General features: G+C 55.5%; 1 protein-coding gene across 1 annotated transcript in view; it reads right to left on the bottom strand.

Moving 5' to 3' along the window:
* LOC147084861 (myosin-10-like) overlaps nt 1–1455 on the bottom strand; it is a 90045-nt gene extending 88590 nt beyond the window's left edge. The window contains exon 1 of the mRNA XM_085979572.1: nt 1364–1455. The gene's annotated coding sequence lies outside the window, so the exon portion shown is untranslated. The remainder of the gene's footprint in view (nt 1–1363) is intronic.
* Between the last annotated feature and the right edge of the window lie 15932 nt (nt 1456–17387).

The raw sequence follows: 17387 nt of genomic DNA, 5'->3' as shown, positions 1-17387 counted from the left end.
AGAGAGAGAAGAGGAGGGCGAGAGGGGGGACCAGGAGGGAGGAGAGGAGGGCGAGAGGGGGGACCAGGAGGGAGGAGAGGAGGGCGAGAGGGGGGACCAGGAGGGAGGAGAGGAGGGCTAGAGGGGGGACCAGGAGGGAGGAGAGGAGGGCGAGAGGGGGGACCAGGAGGGAGAGAGGAGGGCGAGAGGGGGGGGCGAGAGGACGAGGGAGGAGAGGAGGGAGGAGAGGAGGGCGAGAGGGGGGGAACAAGGGAGGTGAGGAGGGCGAGAGGGGGGGACGAGGGAGCAGAGGAGGGCGAGAGGGGACGAGGGAGCAGAGGAGGGCGAGAGGGGACGAGGGAGCAGAGGAGGGCGAGAGGGGACGAGGGAGCAGAGGAGGGCGAGAGGGGACGAGGGAGCAGAGGAGGGCGAGAGGATCAAGAAATTGTCCACCTGCAATGATAATTTGCATGTAAAATATCCAACAAGTAAATCTGTAACAAAAAACAGCCTGAAGAGAGAGAGCGCTGATGGGGCAGAGGGGAAATTATGCATTACTGAGCTGTTCCTGCAAATAAATTAATTGAAATTGGAGAGGAAGGAAATCCTGCAAATGAATTAATTAAAATTGGGGCAAGGGGGAGAATCTTGCAAATAAATCAATTCAAATTGGGGAGAATCTTGCAAATAAATCAATTCAAATTGGGGAGAATCTTGCAAATAAATCAATTCAAATTGGGGAGAATCTTGCAAATAAATCAATTCAAATTGGGGAGAATCTTGCAAATAAATCAATTCAAATTGGGGAGAATCTTGCAAATAAATCAATTCAAATTGTGGAGAATCTTGCAAATAAATCAATTCAAATTGGGGAGAATCTTGCAAATAAATCAATTCAAATTGGGGAGAATCTTGCAAATAAATCAATTCAAATTGGGGAGAATCTTGCAAATGAATCAATTAAAATTGGGGAGAATCTTGCAAATGAATCAATTAAAATTGGGGAGAATCTTGCAAATGAATCAATTAAAATTGGAGAGGGGAAATTTGCAAATATATTAATTAAAACTAGGGAATAGAGGAAATTTGCAAATTCCTTGATTCAAATTGCAGAGAGGATACTTGCAAAATTATGAATTAAAATTGGGGAGGAGAAGGGTGGGAAATTTGCAAAACTGGGGCAAGGAGGAAATTTGCAAAGATAAAATGCAACAGGGCTGGGAAATTGGGGACTCGACGTTGCCCCTCGCTCCCTATCTCCCCCCATCAGCCTTCAACCCCTCCTGCTGCTTTCTCCCCATTGGACCGTGCGGCCTCGGCTCCCCCCCGCCTCCCCTGGCCGGGCCGCAGCGCCCCTCAGCCCGGCTGCGCTGGCCACTACTACCCCGCCGGCTGCTGCTGCTGCTGCTGCTGCTGCTCCAGCGGCTAAACAACCTCCTCCTCCTCCGGCGTCCGCGGGGCGAATGAGGCGCGGACGCGGTGGGGGCGACGTTGAAGCGGCCCGCTGATTGGCCCGCTCGCGTCCACTCGGCTCGCGCGAGCCTGGCCCAAAACTGCGGCGCCTGGCAACCGCGCGCTCAGCCTCTCTCCTCCCCCCCCTCCGGTCTCCCTATTGGCTGGAGCCGCCGTCGGTCAACCGGCTTGCCCTATCAGGAGAGAACAGAGGCGGGTGCGAGGTTAAGGGGGCGGGGGGGCGTCTGGCCTAGCCAATCAGATTCAAAGGCGGGTCGTTTTGGTGGCGGGCGGGCGGGCGCGCGCGCTGCGGTCAGGCGACCAATCGCTTTCAGGGTTGGGTGTGATTGACGTGCTTGTGCGCCAATCAGGCCTCGTAGGGGCGGGGGGTCCGGGAGTCGCAAGGCGGTTCCGTCAGATTGACGTGGAGATCCGACCAATCGCGAAAGAGAAGCAGGTTCTAGGGGGCATGTCGCGGATGGGAGGAGGGGAGGGCGGGTGCTTTCAGCTGATCGACGGCCGTTCTGACCAATTGGGCTGCGGGGATTTTGAGCGACGGTTCGTTTGCACCAATCAGGCGACAGCCGCGGGGCGACGGGACGGTAAGTCTGGGGCCGCGGCCCCATTGACCATTCCCCCCTCAAACAATGACCTTCACCCTTCCCAATTGACCATTCTCCTCAAGAATTGACCTTTCACGCTCCCCATTGACCATTCCCCCCTCAAAAAATGACCTTTCCACCCTTCCCAATTGACCATTCTGCTCAAATATTGACCTTTCACCCCTCCCAATTGACAATTCTCCTCAAAAAATGACCTTTCACCCCTCCCAGTTGGCTGTTCCCCTCAAAAAGTGACCTTTCACACCTCCCAATTGGCCAGTCCCCTCAAACATTGACTGTTCACCCCTCCCCATCGACCATTCTCTTCAAAAATTGACCTTTCATCCTTCCCAATTGACCATTCCCCTTAAAAATTGACCTTTCACCCCTCCCAATTAACCATTCCCCTTAAAAATTGACCTTCCGCCCCATCTAATTGACTATTCTCCTCAAACAATTACCTCTCACACCTCCCAATTGACCAGTCCCCTCAAAAATTGACCTTTCACCACTCCCTCCTAGCCTTTCCCCTCAAAAATTGACCTTAAACACCTCCCAATTGACCATTCTCCTCAAAAATTGACCTTTCACCCTTCTCAATTGACCATTCTCAAAAATTGACCTTTCACCCCTCCCAACTGGCCATCCCGCTCAAACATTGACCTTTCACCCCTCCCAATTGGACATTACCCTGAAAAATTGACTTTTCACCCGTCTCCATTGACCATTCCCCTCAAAAATTGACTTTTCACCCTTCCCAATTGACCATTCCCCTTAAAAATTGACCTTCCACCCCTCCCAATTGACTATTCTCCTCAAAAACTGACCTTTCACCCTTCCCAATTGAACATTCTCCTCAAAAGTTGACCTTTCACCCCTCCCAATTGGCCATTCCACTCAAAAAGTGACCTTCCACCCCTCCCCATTGACCATTCCCCTCAAAAAATTGACTTTTCACCCTTCCCAATTCACCATTCCCCTTAAAAATTGACCTTCCACCCCTCCCAATTGACTGTTCTCCTCAAAAATTGACCTTTCACCCTTCCCAATTGAACATTCTCCTCAAAAGTTGACCTTTCACCCCTCCCAATTGGCCAGAGTCGATAGACTCTGGAACAGTACACATGGATTAGCGGGTAGCTAATGTTACCCCACTGTTCAAAAAAGGTGGTAGAGAGAAAACAGGGAATTACAGACCGGTAAGCCTGACATCGGTAGTGGGGAAAATGCTGGAGTCCATTATAAAAGATGTAATAGCAGAGCACTTGGAAAACAGTGACAGGATCGGACAAAGTCAACATGGATTTACAAAAGGTAAATCGGGCTTGACTAATCTACTGGAATTTTTTGAGGATGTAACTGGTAGAATAGATAAGGGAGAACCAGTGGATGTGGTGTATTTGGACTTTCAGAAGGCTTTCGATAAGGTCCCGCATAAGAGATTAGCGTGTAAAGTTAAGACACATGGGATTGGGGGCAAGGTACTGACTTGGATAGAGAACTGGTTGGCAGACAGGAAGCAAAGAGTTGGAATAAACGGGTCTTTTTCCGAGTGGCAGGCAGTGACTAGTGGGGTACCGCAGGGATCGGTCCTTGGACCCCAGCTATTCACAATATATATTAATGATCTAGACAAAGGAACTAGATGTAATAATATCTCCAAATTTGCAGACGACACAAAGCTGGGTGGACATGTGTGCTGTGAGGAGGATGCCGAGAAACTCCAGTATGATTTGGACAGGTTGGGTGATTGGGCAGATGCATGGCAGATGCAATATAACATGGATAAATGTGAGGTTATCCACTTTGGTGGCATAAACAGGAAGGCAGATTCTTATCTGAATGGCAATAGATTGGGAGAAGGGAAAGTGCAGCAAGACCTGGGTGTCCTTGTGCACCAGTCGCTGAAGGTAAGCATGCAGGTGCAGCAGGCGGTTAAGAAGGCAAATGGTATGTTGGCCTTTGTAGCGAGAGGATTCGAGTACAGCATCAAGGATATCTTGCTGCAGTTGTACAGGGCCTTGGTGAGACTACATCTTGAGTATTGTGTGCAGTTTTGGTCGCCTTATCTGAGGAAGGATGTTCTTGCCATGGAGGGAGTGCAGCGAAGATTCACCAGACTGATACCTGGGATGGCAGGAATGATGTATGAGGAGAGATTGGGTCGATTGGGCTTGTACTCGCTGGACTTTAGAAGAATGAGAGGGGATCTCATTGAAACTTATAAAATTCTGACAGGACTGGACAGACTAGATGCAGGAAGGATGTTCCCGATGGTCGGGGAGTCCAGAACCAGGGGTCACAGTCTAAGGATAAAGGGGTAAGCCATTTAGGACAGAAATTAGGAGGAATTTCTTCACCCAGAGAGTGGTGAACCTGTGGAATTCTCTACCACAGAAGGCAGTAGAGGCCAATACATTAAATATATTCAAGAAGGAGTTGGATATATTTCTTAAGGCTAAAGGGATCAAGGGGTATGGGGAGAAAGCAGGGTCCGGGTACTGAATTTGGATGATCAGCCATGATCGCATTGAATGGCGGAGCAGGCTCGAGGGGCCGAATGGCCTACTCCTACTCCTATCTTCTATGTTTCTATACTCTAGGACTTGAGCCCCATAATCCAGGCCAATTAAGGGCCACCTGGCAACAGGTGACATCACAGACTGAAATTTCATCTGTCAAGAGGTTTTGACAGATGAAATATCAACGTTTGACAGCTCTTTGAAGCTGTCAAACACTGACAGTCTTACTTCTAACATGAGTCCTTCTCCACAGACTCAGTAGGAAATCTCACCGGCACAGAAAGATGAAGGCTGTCACTTTTGACAGTTCGCAGCCATTCTGCTTTCTGTGCCGGTGAGATGAGGGACTCCCGGAACCGAAAGGAAGGAAGGCTGAAAAGGTAAGTAAAACTTATTTAAACACTTTACACACACCAAACACACTTACCTCTGCACTCATGCACCCATCACTCACCTGAACACCGGACATCTCGACCCCTCCAAGTCCTTCGACCCGACGGCCCGCCTCTCCGGCGCACGCGTTCGACCTGTGACCCCCTTCCTTTAAGGGAATGGAAGTTCCGGTTTCCCGCGCATGCGCAGTGCGTGCACGAAACCGGCACTTGCGTTGGGCCTAGGCGTGAGTACCCAGCGCATACTCACCCGTGGGGACCCGAAGTTCTGGGCCATTGTCTCTCACAGGATCAAATTAGCACTGAGATTCTCGCGATCGCTGGCCCCGAACTCCACTCGCGATCCACTAGTCACTCGATCACTAGTCTGGGCAGAGGTCGACGACGAAGTGCAACATCGCCTTCAGTGTGCCAGTGCAGCCTTCGGTCGCCTGAGGAAGAGAGTGTTTGAAGACCAGGACCTCAAACCTGGCACTAAGCTCATGGTCTACAGGGCAGCAGTGATACCCGCCCTGCTGTATGCCTCAGAGACATGGACCATGTACAGCAGGCACCTCAAAGCACTGGAGAGGTACCACCAATGCTGCCTCTGCAAGATCCTGCAAATCCATTGGCAGGATAGGCGCACCAACGTCAGTGTTCTCGCTCAGGCCAACACCCCCAGCATCGAAGCTCTGACCAGGCTCAATCAGCTCCGATGGACGGGTCACATTGTCCGCATGCCCGATACAAGACTCCCAAAACAAGCGCTCTACTTGGAGCTCCGGCACGGCAAGAGAGCCCCAGGTGGGCAGAGGAAACGCTTCGAGGACACCCTCAAAGCCTCCTTGAAAAAGTGCAACATCCCCCACCGACACCTGGGAATCCCCGGCCCAAGACCAGAGCACAAAGTGGAGGAGAAGCATCCGGGAAGGCGGCGAACACCTCGAGTCTCTTCACCGGGAGCAAACAGAAGACAAGCGCACGTCAACCCAAGCACCCCACCCACCCGCCCCCTTCAACCACCGTCTGCCCCACATGTGACAGAGACTGTAGGCCCGGCATTGGACTCATCAGTCACCTGCGAGCTCATTTTTAATGTGGAAGCGAGTCATCGTCGGTTCCGAGGGACGGTCCGAGAAGAAGAGTCTGGTGGAGGAGCGTATTATGGACTGCCAGAATGGTAGCAAGCGAACTCGACCTTATTTGCTTCTGGTCTACGGGCCTGTGACTCCCGACGTGTGACAGCTGTGCTGTATTTTACGGTACTGTACACCGCCGTCACAAATGGGTCATGGAAAGTTCTGTTAAGCGTTCCGAAGACCGGTGTCATCAGTCTAAGCCCACACATTCGACTCAGTGCGTCCCGACTCAGCTCGGAGCAAAGCGGGCTCTAAATACGTCTCCTCACCTCACTGACCAGCCCTCGCCTGCCCCCTGAGTCACGTCTTCCAGACCCAGCCCACGCCGCTGCGTCAGTGCTGACAGATAAAGGGTGATATCGCTGTCGGAATGAGCTGGGCACTCTCCCTGTGTAGGTTGGGGTCCTGCCAGAGGCATGTCTTGGCAGCTCACAGGTCCAGCTGGCACATTCACTCACGGGCTTCGATTTCTCCCTCGTCTCTGGCTGTGGGATTTCTCTCCATGGCCCCTCACCACCTTCCTATCTCTGTAACCTCCTCCAGCCCCTACAATTCTCATCCTCCTGTTCAAATCCCTCCATGGCCCCTCGCCCCCTCCCTATCTCTGTAACCTCCTCCAGCCCCTACAATTCTCATCCTCCTGTTCAAATCCCTCCATGGCCCTCGCCCCCTCCCTATCTCTGTAACCTCCTCCAGCCAATACAATTCTCATCCTCCTGCTCAAATCCCTCCATGGCCCTCACCCCCTCCCTATCTCAGTAACCTCCTCCAGCCCTACAATTCTCATCCTCCTGTTCAAATCCCTCCATGGCCCCTCGCCCTCTCCCTATCTCTGTAACCTCCTCCAGGCCCTACAATTCTCATCCTCCTGTTCAAATCCCTCCATGGCCCCTCGCCCCCTCCCTATCTCTGTAACCTCCTCCAGCCCCTACAATTCTCATCCTCCTGTTCAAATCCCTCCAAGACCCCTCGCCCCCTCCCTATCTCTGTAACCTGCTCCAGCCCCAACAATTCTCATCCTCCTGTTCAAATCCCTCCATGGCCCTCGCCCCCTCCCTATCTCTGTAACCTCCTCCAGCCCCTACAATTCTCATCCTCCTGTTCAAATCCCTCCATGGCCCTCGCCCCCTCCCTATCTCTGTAACCTCCTCCAGCCCCAACAATTCTCATCCTCCTGTTCAAATCCCTCCATGGCCCTCGCCCCCTCCCTATCTCTGTAACCTCCTCCAGCCCCTACAATTCTCATCCTCCTGTTCAAATCCCTCCATGGCCCTCACCACATCCCTATCTCTGCAACCTCCTCCAGCACCTACAATTCTCATCCTCCTGTTCAAATCCCTCCACGGCCCTCGCCCCCCTCCCTATCTCTGTAACCTCCTCCAGCCAATACAATCCTCATTCTCCTGTTCAAATCCCTCCACGGCCCTCGCCCCCTCCCTATCTCTGTAACCTCCTCCAGCCCTACAATTCTCATCCTCCTGTTCAAATCCCTCCATGGCCCTCGCCCCCTCCCTATCACTGTAACCTCCTCCAGCCCCGACAATTCTCATCCTCCTGTTCAATCTCTCCATGGCCCCTCGCCCCCGCCCTATCTCTGTAACCTCCTCCAGCCCCTACAATTCTCATCCTCCTGTTCAAAACACTCCATGGCCCTCGCCCCCTCCCTATCTCTGTAACCTCCTCCAGCCCCTACAATTCTCATCCTCCTGTTCAAATCCCTATGGCCCCTCGCCCCCTCCCTATCTCTGTATCCTCCTCCAGTCCCTACAATTCTCATCCTCCTGTTCAAACCCCTTCATGTCCCTCGCCACCTCCCTATCTCTGCAACCTCCTCCAGCCCCTACAATTCTCATCCTCCTGTTCAAATTCCTCCATGGCTCTCGCCCCCTCCCTATCTCTGTAACCTCCTCCAGCTCCTACAATTCTCATCCTCCTTTTCAAACCCCTCCATGGCCCTCGCCCCTCCCTATCACTGTAACCTCCTCCAGCCCCTACAATTCTCATCCTCCTGTTCAAATCTCCCCATGGCCCTCGCCCCTCCCTATCTCTGTTACCTCCTCCAGCCCCAACATTTCTCATCCTCCTGTTCAAATCACTCCATGGCCCCTCGTCCCCTCCCTATCTCTGTAGCCTCCTCCAACTCTACAATTCTCATCCTCCTGTTCAAACCCCTCCATGTCCCTCGACCCTCACTATCTCTGTAACCTCCTCCAGCCCCTACAATTCTCATCCTCCTTTTCAAACCCCTCCATGGCCCTCGCCCCTCCCTATCACTGTAACCTCCTCCAGCCCTACAACTCTCATCCTCCTGTTCAAATCCCTCCATGGCCCCTCGCCCCTCCCTATCTCTATAACCTCCTACAGCCCCTACAATTCTTATCCTGTTCAAATCCCTCCATGGCCCTTGCCCCTCCCTATCACTGTAACCTCCTCCAGCCCCTACAATTCTCATCCTCCTGTTCATATCCCTCCATGGCCCCTCGCCGCTTCCCTATCTGTGTAAACTCCTCCAGCCCTACAATTCTAACCCTGCTGTTCAAATCCCTCCATGGCCCCTCGCCCCCTCCCTATCTCTGTAAACTCCCCCAGCCCCTACAATTTTCATCCTCCTGTTCAAATCCCTCCATGGCCCCTCGCCCCCTCCCTATCTCTGTAACCTCCTCCAGCCCCTACAATTCTGATCCTCCTGTTCAAATCTCTCCGTGGCCCTCGCCCCCTCCCTATCTCTGTAACCTCCTCCAGCCCCTACAATTCTCATCCTCCTGTTCAAATCCCTCCATGGCCCCTCGCCCCCTCCCTATCTCTGTAACATCCTGCAGCCCCTACAATTCTCATCCTCCTGTTCAAAGCCCTCCATGGCCCTCGCCCTCTCCCTATCTTTGTAACCTCCTCCAGCCCCTACAATTTTCATCCTCCTGTTCAAATCCCTCCATGGCCCCTCGCCCCCTCCCTATCTCTGTAACCTCCTCCAGTCCTACAATTGTTATCCTCCTGTTCAAATCCCTCCATGGCCCTCGCCCCATCCTTTCTCTGTAACCTCCTCCAGCCGCTACAATTCTCATCCTCCTGTTCAAAGCCCTCCATGGCCCTCGCCCCTCCCTATCTCTGTAACCTCCTCCAGCCCCAAAAATTCTCATCCTCCTGTTCAAATCGCTCCATGGCCCCTCGTCCCCTCCCTATCTCTGTAGCCTCCTCCAGCTCTACAATTCTCATCCTCCTGTTCAAACCCCTCCATGGCCCTCGCCCCCTCCCTATCTCAGTAACCTCCTCCAGCCTCTACAATTCTCATCCTCCTGTTCAAATCCCTCCATGGCCCCTCGCCCCCTCCCTATCTCTGTAACCTCCTCCAGCCCCTACAATTCTCATCCTCCTGTTCAAATCTATCCATGGCCCTCGCCCCCTCCCTATCTCTGTAACCTCCTCCAGCCCCTACAATTCTCATCCTCCTGTTCAAATCCATCCATGGCCCTCGCCCCCTCCCTATCTCTGTAACTTCCTCCAGCCCTACAATTCTCATCCTCCTGTTCAAATCCCTTCATGGCCCTCGCCCCCTCCCTATCTCTGTAACCTCCTCCAGCCCTACAATTCTCATCCTCCTGTTCAAATCCCTCCATGGCCCTCGCCCCTCCCTATCTCTGTAACCTCCTCCAGTCCTACAATTCTCATCCTCCTGTTCAAATCCCTCCATGGCCCTCGCCCCCTCCCTATCTCTGTAACCTCCTCCAGTCCTACAATTCTCATCCTCCTGTTCAAATCCCTCCATGGCCCTCGCCCCTCCCTATCTCTGTAACCTCCTCCAGCCCCTACAATTCTCATCCTCCTGTTCAAATCCATCCATGGCCCTCGCCCCCTCCCTATCTCTGTAACTTCCTCCAGCCCTACAATTCTCATCCTCCTGTTCAAATCCCTTCATGGCCCTCGCCCCCTCCCTATCTCTGTAACCTCCTCCAGCCCTACAATTCTCATCCTCCTGTTCAAATCCCTCCATGGCCCTCGCCCCTCCCTATCTCTGTAACCTCCTCCAGTCCTACAATTCTCATCCTCCTGTTCAAATCCCTCCATGGCCCTCGCCCCCTCCCTATCTCTGTAACCTCCTCCAGTCCTACAATTCTCATCCTCCTGTTCAAATCCCTCCATGGCCCTCGCCCCTCCCTATCTCTGTAACCTCCTCCAGTCCCTACAATTCTCATCCTCCTGTTCAAATCCCTCCATGGCTCCTCGCCCCCTCCCTATCTCTGCAACCTCCTCCAACCCTACAACCCTCTGGGATCTCGACGCTCCTCTAATTCTGACCTCCTCTGAATCACCGATTTCCATCGCTCCACCAATGGCGGTCGTGCCTTCAGCTATCTGCGAAGGGGGGTAAATCTCGCTACTGCTTAGAATCATATCAAGCGCAAAGGAAGATGGTTGTGGTGATTGATGGTCAATCATGACAGCCCCAGGACATCGCTGCAGGAGTTCCTCAGGGCAGTGTCCAAGGCCCAACCATCTTCAGCTGCTTCATCAATGACCTTCCCTCCAACATAACGTCAGAAGTGGGGATATTCGCTGATGACTGCACAGTGTTCAGCGCCATTCGCAACTCCTCAGATAATGAAGCAGTCCATGCCCGCATGCAGCAAGACCTGGACGACGTTCAGGTTTGGGCTGATAAGTGGCTGGTAACATTCGCGCCACACAAGTGCCAGGCAATGAGTATCTCCAACAAGCGAGTGTCTAACCACCTCCCCTTGACATTCAACGGCATTACCATCGCTGAATCCTCCACCATCAACATCCTGGGGGTCACCAATGACCAGAAACTTAACTGGACCAGCCACATAAATACTGTGGCAACAAGAGCAGGTCAGAGGCTGGGTATTCTGAGGCGGGTGTCTCACCTCCTGACTCCCCAAAGCCTTTCCACCATCTACAAGGCACAAGTCAGGAGTGTGATGGAATACTCTCCACTTGCCTGGATGAGTGCAGCTCCAGCAACACTCAAGAAGCTCGACACCATCCAGGACAAAGCAGCCCGCTTGATCAGCACCTCATCCACCACCTTAAACATTCACTCCCTCCACCACCGGCGCACCGTGGCTGCAGTGTGTACCATCTACAAAATGCACTGCAGCAACTCGCCAAGGCTTCTTCGGCAGCACCTCCCAAACCCGCGACCTCTTCCACCTAGAAGGACAAGGGCAGCAGGCGCATGGGAACACCGCCACCTCCAAGTCACACACCATCCTGACTTGGAAATATATCGGCCATTCCTTCATCGTCGCTGGGTCCAAATCCTGGAACTCCCTCCCTAAAAGCACTGTGGGAGTACCTTCACCACACGGACTGCAGCGGTTCAAGAAGATGGCTCACCACCACCTTCTCAAGGGCAATTAGGGATGGGCAATAAATGCTGGCCTTGCCAGTGACGTCCACATCCCATGAACGAATATAAAAGTTCTGGTCTCCATATACCTTGGTTAGACCACACTTGGAGCACTGTGTACAGTTCTGGTCTCCATATACCTTGGTTCGACCATACTTGGAGCACTGTGTACAGTTCTGGTCTCCATATACCTTGGTTAGACCACACTTGGAGCACCGTGCACAGTTCTGGTCTCCATATACCTTGGTTAGACCACACCTGGAGCGCTGTGCACAGTTCTGGTCTCCATATACCTTGGTTAGACCACACCTGGAGCGCTGTGCACAGTCCTGGTCTCCATATACCTTGGTTAGACCACACTTGGAGCACCGTGCACAGTCCTGGTCTCCATATACCTTGGTTAGACCACACTTGGAGCACTGTGCACAGTTCTGGTCTCCATATACCTTGGTTAGACCACACTTGGAGCACTGTGCACAGTTCTGGTCTCCATATACCTTGGTTAGACCACACTTGGAGCACTGTGCACAGTTCTGGTCTTCATATACCTTGGTTAGACCACACTTGGAGCACTGTGCACAGTTCTGGTCTCCATATACCTTGGTTAGACCACACTTGGAGCACTGGGCACAGTTCTGGTCTCCATACACCTTGGTTAGACCACACTTGGAGCACTGTGCACAGTTCTGGTCTCCATATACCTTGGTTAGACCACACTTGGAGCACTGTGCACAGTTCTGGTCTCCATATACCTTGGTTAGACCACACTTGGAGCGCTGTGCACAGTTCTGGTCTCCATATACCTTGGTTAGACCACACTTGGAGCGCTGTGCACAGTTCTGGTCTCCATATACCTTGGTTAGACCACATTTGGAGCACTGTGCACAGTTCTGGTCTCCATATACTTTGGTTAGACCACACTTGGAGCACTGTGCGCAGTTCTGGTCTCCATACACCTTGGTTAGACCACACTTGGAGCATTGTGCACAGTTCTGGTCTCCATATACCTTGGTTAGACCACACTTGGAGCACTGTGCGCAGTTCTGGTCTCTATACACCTTGGTTAGACCACACTTGGAGCATTGTGCACAGTCCTGGTCTCCATATACCTTGGTTAGACCACACTTGGAGCCCCGTGCACAGTTCTGGTCTCCATATACCTTGGTTAGACCACACTTGGAGCACTGTGCACAGTTCTGGTCTCCATATACTTTGGTTAGACCACACTTGGAGCACTGTGCACAGTTCTGGTCTCCATATACTTTGGTTAGACCACACTTGGAGCGCTGTGCACAGTTCTGGTCTCCATATACCTTGGTTAGACCCCACAAACCCAAAGTTGGAAAAAACAATCCCCATCATCTCCGTGTCCTCAATTGAGAACTAGCACTCTGCGTTCCTCCAATTCTGCCCTCTTGGCCATCCCCGATTTCCATCGCTCCACCATTGGCGGCCGTGCCTTCAGCTGCCTGGGGCCCTGAGCTCTGGAATTCCCTCCCTAAACCTCTCCGCCTCTCTCTCCTCCTTTAAGACGCTCCTTAATACCCACCTCTTTGATCCAGCTTTTGGTCACCTGTCCTAATATCCCCTCGTGTGACTCGGTGTCAAATATTTGTTTGATAATCGCTCCTGTGATGCACCTTCGGACATTTTACTACATTAGAGGCGCTATATAAATGCAAGTTATTGTTGTTGCACCTTCTGACTCTAAGGCAAGGATGCCAGCACGGAGGTAAAGGCTTACTCCAATGCTAACTGTGACGTATGTAAACACTAAAGGGAAAGCTCCCAGCCCAGGGAACTCTTTCAGTTATCTTACTGCATCTGATCTGGACTCCAAGGCTTAAGTTACGAGGAGAGATTGCACGAACAAGGGTTGTATAAACCTGGGATTGAGAAGGTTAAGGGCCGATATGATCAAAGTTTGCAAGCTATCAAGAGGAACAGATAGGGTAGCGCGAGACAGCCGGCACGGGCTCGACCGGCCGAATGGCCACCTATCCTGCTGTAACTATTCTATGATTCTATGATCTACCCGATCAACTGCTTCAATCATCTTAAACACCTCGATTAGATCACCCCTTAATCTTCTACACTCGAGGGAATACTTGCCTAGTCTGTGCAGCCTGTCCTCGTAATATAACCCTTTTAGCCCCCGGTATCATTCTGGTGAATCTGCGCTGCTCCCACACCGAGGACAATATATCTTCCCGAATGACCCCCATCCCACACCACGGGCTTGATTCTTAATCCCCCTCCCCCTTAGCAACCCACCCAATGGTATAAAGAGTTGCTGCAGGAGATAGCCTCTCCCCACTGCTCCTCCTCTCCCCTCCTCTCCTCCTCTCCCTCCCCTCCTCTCTGCTCCTCTCCTCTCCCCTCCCCTCTTCTCCCTCCCCTCCTCTCCTCTCCCCTCCCCTCCCCTCCCCTCCTCTCCTCTCCACTCCTCCTCCCCTCCCCCCTCCCCCTCTCCCCTCCTCCTCCTCTCCCTCCTCTCCTCCTCTCCCCTCCTCCGCTCCCTCCCTCCTCCCTCTCCTCTCCCCTCCCTCCTCTCCCCTCCCCTCCTCCCTCCCTCCCCTCCTCTCTCCCTCTCCCCTCTCTCCTCCTCTCCTCCTCTCCTCTCTGCTACTCTCCTCTCCCCTCCCTCACCCCTGTCTTCCTCTCCCCTCTCCCCTCCCTCTCTCTCCTTCTCTCCCTCCCCTCCTCTCTCCTCCCTCTCCCCTCCCCTCCTCTCCTCTCCCCTCCCCTCCTCTCCTCTCCCCTCCCCTCCTTCTCCTCTCCCCTCCCCTCCCTCTTCTCCCTCCCCTCCCCTCCCCTCTCCTCCCTCCTCTCTGCTCCTCTCCTCTCCCCTCCTCTCCTCTCCCCTCCTCTCCCCTCCCCTCCCCTCCCCTCCTCTCCCCTCCCCTCCTCTCTGCTCCTCTCCTCTCCCTCCCCTCTTCTCCCCTCCCCTCCTCTCCTCTCCCCCCTCCCCTCCCCTCCTCTCCTCTCCACTCCTCTCCCCTTCTCTCCCCTCCCTCTCTCCCTCCTCCTCTCCCCTCCTCTCCTCCTCTCCCCTCCTCTCCTCCTCTCCCCTCCTCCTCTCCCCTCCTCCTCTCCCTCCTCTCCCCTCCCCTCCTCTCCCCTCCCCTCCCCCTCTCCCCTCCCCTCCTCTCCCCTCCCCCTCTCCTCTCCTCTCCCACTGCCTCCTCTCCCCTCCTCTCCTCTCTGCTACTCTCTCCTCCTCCCCTCTCCTCTCCCTCTCCCCCTCCCTCTCTCCTCTCCTTCTCTCCCCTCCCCTCCTCTCTCCTCCCCTCTCCCCTCCCCTCCTCTCCTCTCCCCTCCCTCTCTCCTCTCCCCTCCCTCTCTCCTCTCCCCTCCCCTCCCCTCTTCTCCCTCCCCTCCCCTCTCCTCCCCTCCTCTCTGCTCCTCTCCTCTCCCCTCCTCTCCTCTCCCCTCCTCTCCCCTCCCCTCCCCTCCCCTCTCCCCTCCCCTCCTCTCTGCTCCTCTCCTCTCCCCTCCCCTCTTCTCTCCTCCCGCCTCTCCTCTCCCCTCCCCTCACCCTGTCTTCCTCTCCCCTCTCCCTCTCCCCTTCTCTCCCCTCCCCTCCTCTCCTCCTCTCCCCTCCCCTCTTCTCTGCTCCTCTCCTCTCCCCTCCTCTCCTCCTCTCCCCTCTTCTCTGCTCCTCTCCTCTCCCCTCCTCCTCTCCCCTCCCCTCTTCTCCCCTCCCCTCTTCTCCCCTCCCCTCCTCTCCTCTCCCTCCCCTCCTCTCTGCTCCTCTCCTCTCCCTCCCCTCACCCCTGTCTTCCTCTCCCCTCTCCTCCCCTTCTCTCCCCTCCCCTCTTCTGCTCTCCTCTCCTTCTCTCCCCTCCTCTCCTCTCCCCTCCCCTCCTCTCCTCTCCCCTCCCCTCCTCTCCCCTCCCCTCTTCTCCCCTCCCCTCCCCTCCCCTCCTCTCTGCTCCTCTCCTCTCCCCTCCCCTCTCCCTCTCTCCCCTTCTCTCCTCTCCCTCTCCCCTCCCCTCTTCTCCCCTCCTCTCCTCTCCCCTCCCCTCCTCTCTGCTCCTCTCCTCTCCCCTCCCTTCACCCCTGTCTCCCTCTCCCCTCCTCTCCCCTCCCCTCCCCTCCCCTCCCCTCCTCTCCCCTCCCCTCCTCTCTGCTCCTCTCCTCTCCCCTCCCCTCTTCTCTCCTCCCCGCCTCTCCTCTCCCCTCCCCTCCTCTCTGCTCCTCTCCTCTCCCCTCCCCTCTTCTCTCCTCCCCGCCTCTCCTCTCCCTCCCCTCACCCCTGTCTTCCTCTCCCCTCTCCCCTCCTCTCCCCTCCCCTCTTCTGCTCTCCTCTCCTTCTCTCCCCTCCTCTCTCCTCCCCTCCTCTCCCTCCTCTCCCCTCTTCTCCTCTCCCCTCCCCTCCTCTCCCCTTGTCTCCCCTCCCCTCCTCTCCCTCCCCTCCTCCTGTCCCCTCCCCTCCTCTCCCCTTCTCTCCCCTCCCCTCCCTCCCCTCTCGCCTCCCCTCCCCTCTCCCCTCCTCTCCTCTCCCTCCCCTCCTCTCTCCTCTTCTCCTCTCCCCTCCCCTGCTCTCCTCTCCCCTCTTCTCCTCGCCCCTCCCCTCCTCTCCCCTCTTCTCCTCTCCCCTCCCTCCTCTCCCCTCTTCTCCTCTCCCCTCCCCTCCTCTCTCCTCGTCTCCCCCTCTCCCCTCCCCTCCTCTCCCTCCCTCTTCTCTCCCCTCCCCTCCTCTCTCCCCTCCCCTCCTCTCCCCCTCTCCCCTCCCCTCCTCTCCCCTCCCCTCTTCTCTCCCCTCCCCTCCTCTCTCCCCTCCCCTCCTCTCCCCCTCTCCCCTCCCCTCCTCTCCCTCCCTCCCCTCCTCTCCTCTCTCCCCCTTCTCTCCCATTCCCACCTCTCCTCTCTCTCCTCTCCTCTCCCCTCCTCTCCTCTCCATCCTCTCCCCTCCTCATCCCTCTCCTCTCCTCTCTCCTCTCCTCTCCCCTCCTCTCTCCTCTCCCCTCCTCTCCTCTCTCCTCCCCTTCTCTCCCATTCCCACCTCTCCTCTCTCCTCTCTCCTCTCCCTCCCCTCCTCTCCTCTCCTCTCCCCTCCTCTCCTCTCCCCTCCCCTCCTCTCCTCTCCTCTCCCTCCTCTCCTCTCCATCCTCTCCCCTCCTCACCCCTCCCCTCTCCTCTCTCCTCTCCCCTCCCCTCCTCTCCCTCCCCTACTCTCTCCTCTCCTCTCCCCTCCTCTCCTCTCCATCCTCTCCCCTCCTCATCCCTCTCCCCTCCTCTCTCCTCTCCTCTCTCCCCTCCTCTCCTCTCTCCTCTCCTCTCCTCTCCCCTCCTCTCCTCTCCCCTCCTCTCCTCTCCCCTCCTCTCCTCTCTCCTCTCCTCTCCTCTCCCCTCCTCTCCTCTCCCCTCCCCTCCCCTCCTCTCCTCTCCTCTCCTCTCCATCCTCTCCCCTCCTCACCCCTCCCCTCTCCTCTCTCCTCCCTCTTCTCTCCTCCCCGCCTCTCCTCTCCTCTCCCCTCACCCCTGTCTTCCTCTCCCCTCTCCCCTCCTCTCCCTCCCCTCTTCTGCTCTCCTCTCCTTCTCTCCCCTCCTCTCTCCTCCCCTCCTCTCCCCTCCTCTCCCCTCTTCTCCTCTCCCCTCCCCTCCTCTCCCCTTGTCTCCCCTCCCTCCTCTCCCCTCCCCTCCTCCTGTCCCCTCCCCTCCTCTCCCCTTCTCTCCCCTCCCCTCCCCTCCCCTCTCGCCTCCCCTCCCCTCTCCCCTCTCTCCTCTCCTCTCCCCTCCTCTCTCCTCTTCTCCTCTCCCCTCCCCTGCTCTCCTCTCCCCTCTTCTCCTCGCCCCTCCCCTCCTCTCCCCTCTTCTCCTCTCCCCTCCCCTTCTCTCCCCTCTTCTCCTCTCCCCTCCCCTCCTCTCTCCTCGTCTCCCCCTCTCCCTCCCTCCTCTCCCCTCCCCTCTTCTCTCCCCTCCCCTCTCCCCTCCCCTCCTCTCCC

The sequence above is a fragment of the Somniosus microcephalus genome, unplaced genomic scaffold (genome assembly GCF_052327205.1).
Source record: "Somniosus microcephalus isolate GS21.2 unplaced genomic scaffold, FLI_Smic_1.0 unresolved_chr9, whole genome shotgun sequence".
In the NCBI taxonomy this organism is placed as follows: Eukaryota; Metazoa; Chordata; class Chondrichthyes; order Squaliformes; family Somniosidae; genus Somniosus; species Somniosus microcephalus.
The sequence above is the reverse complement of the archived record's forward strand: the minus strand, read 5'-3'. Positions and strand labels throughout refer to the sequence as shown.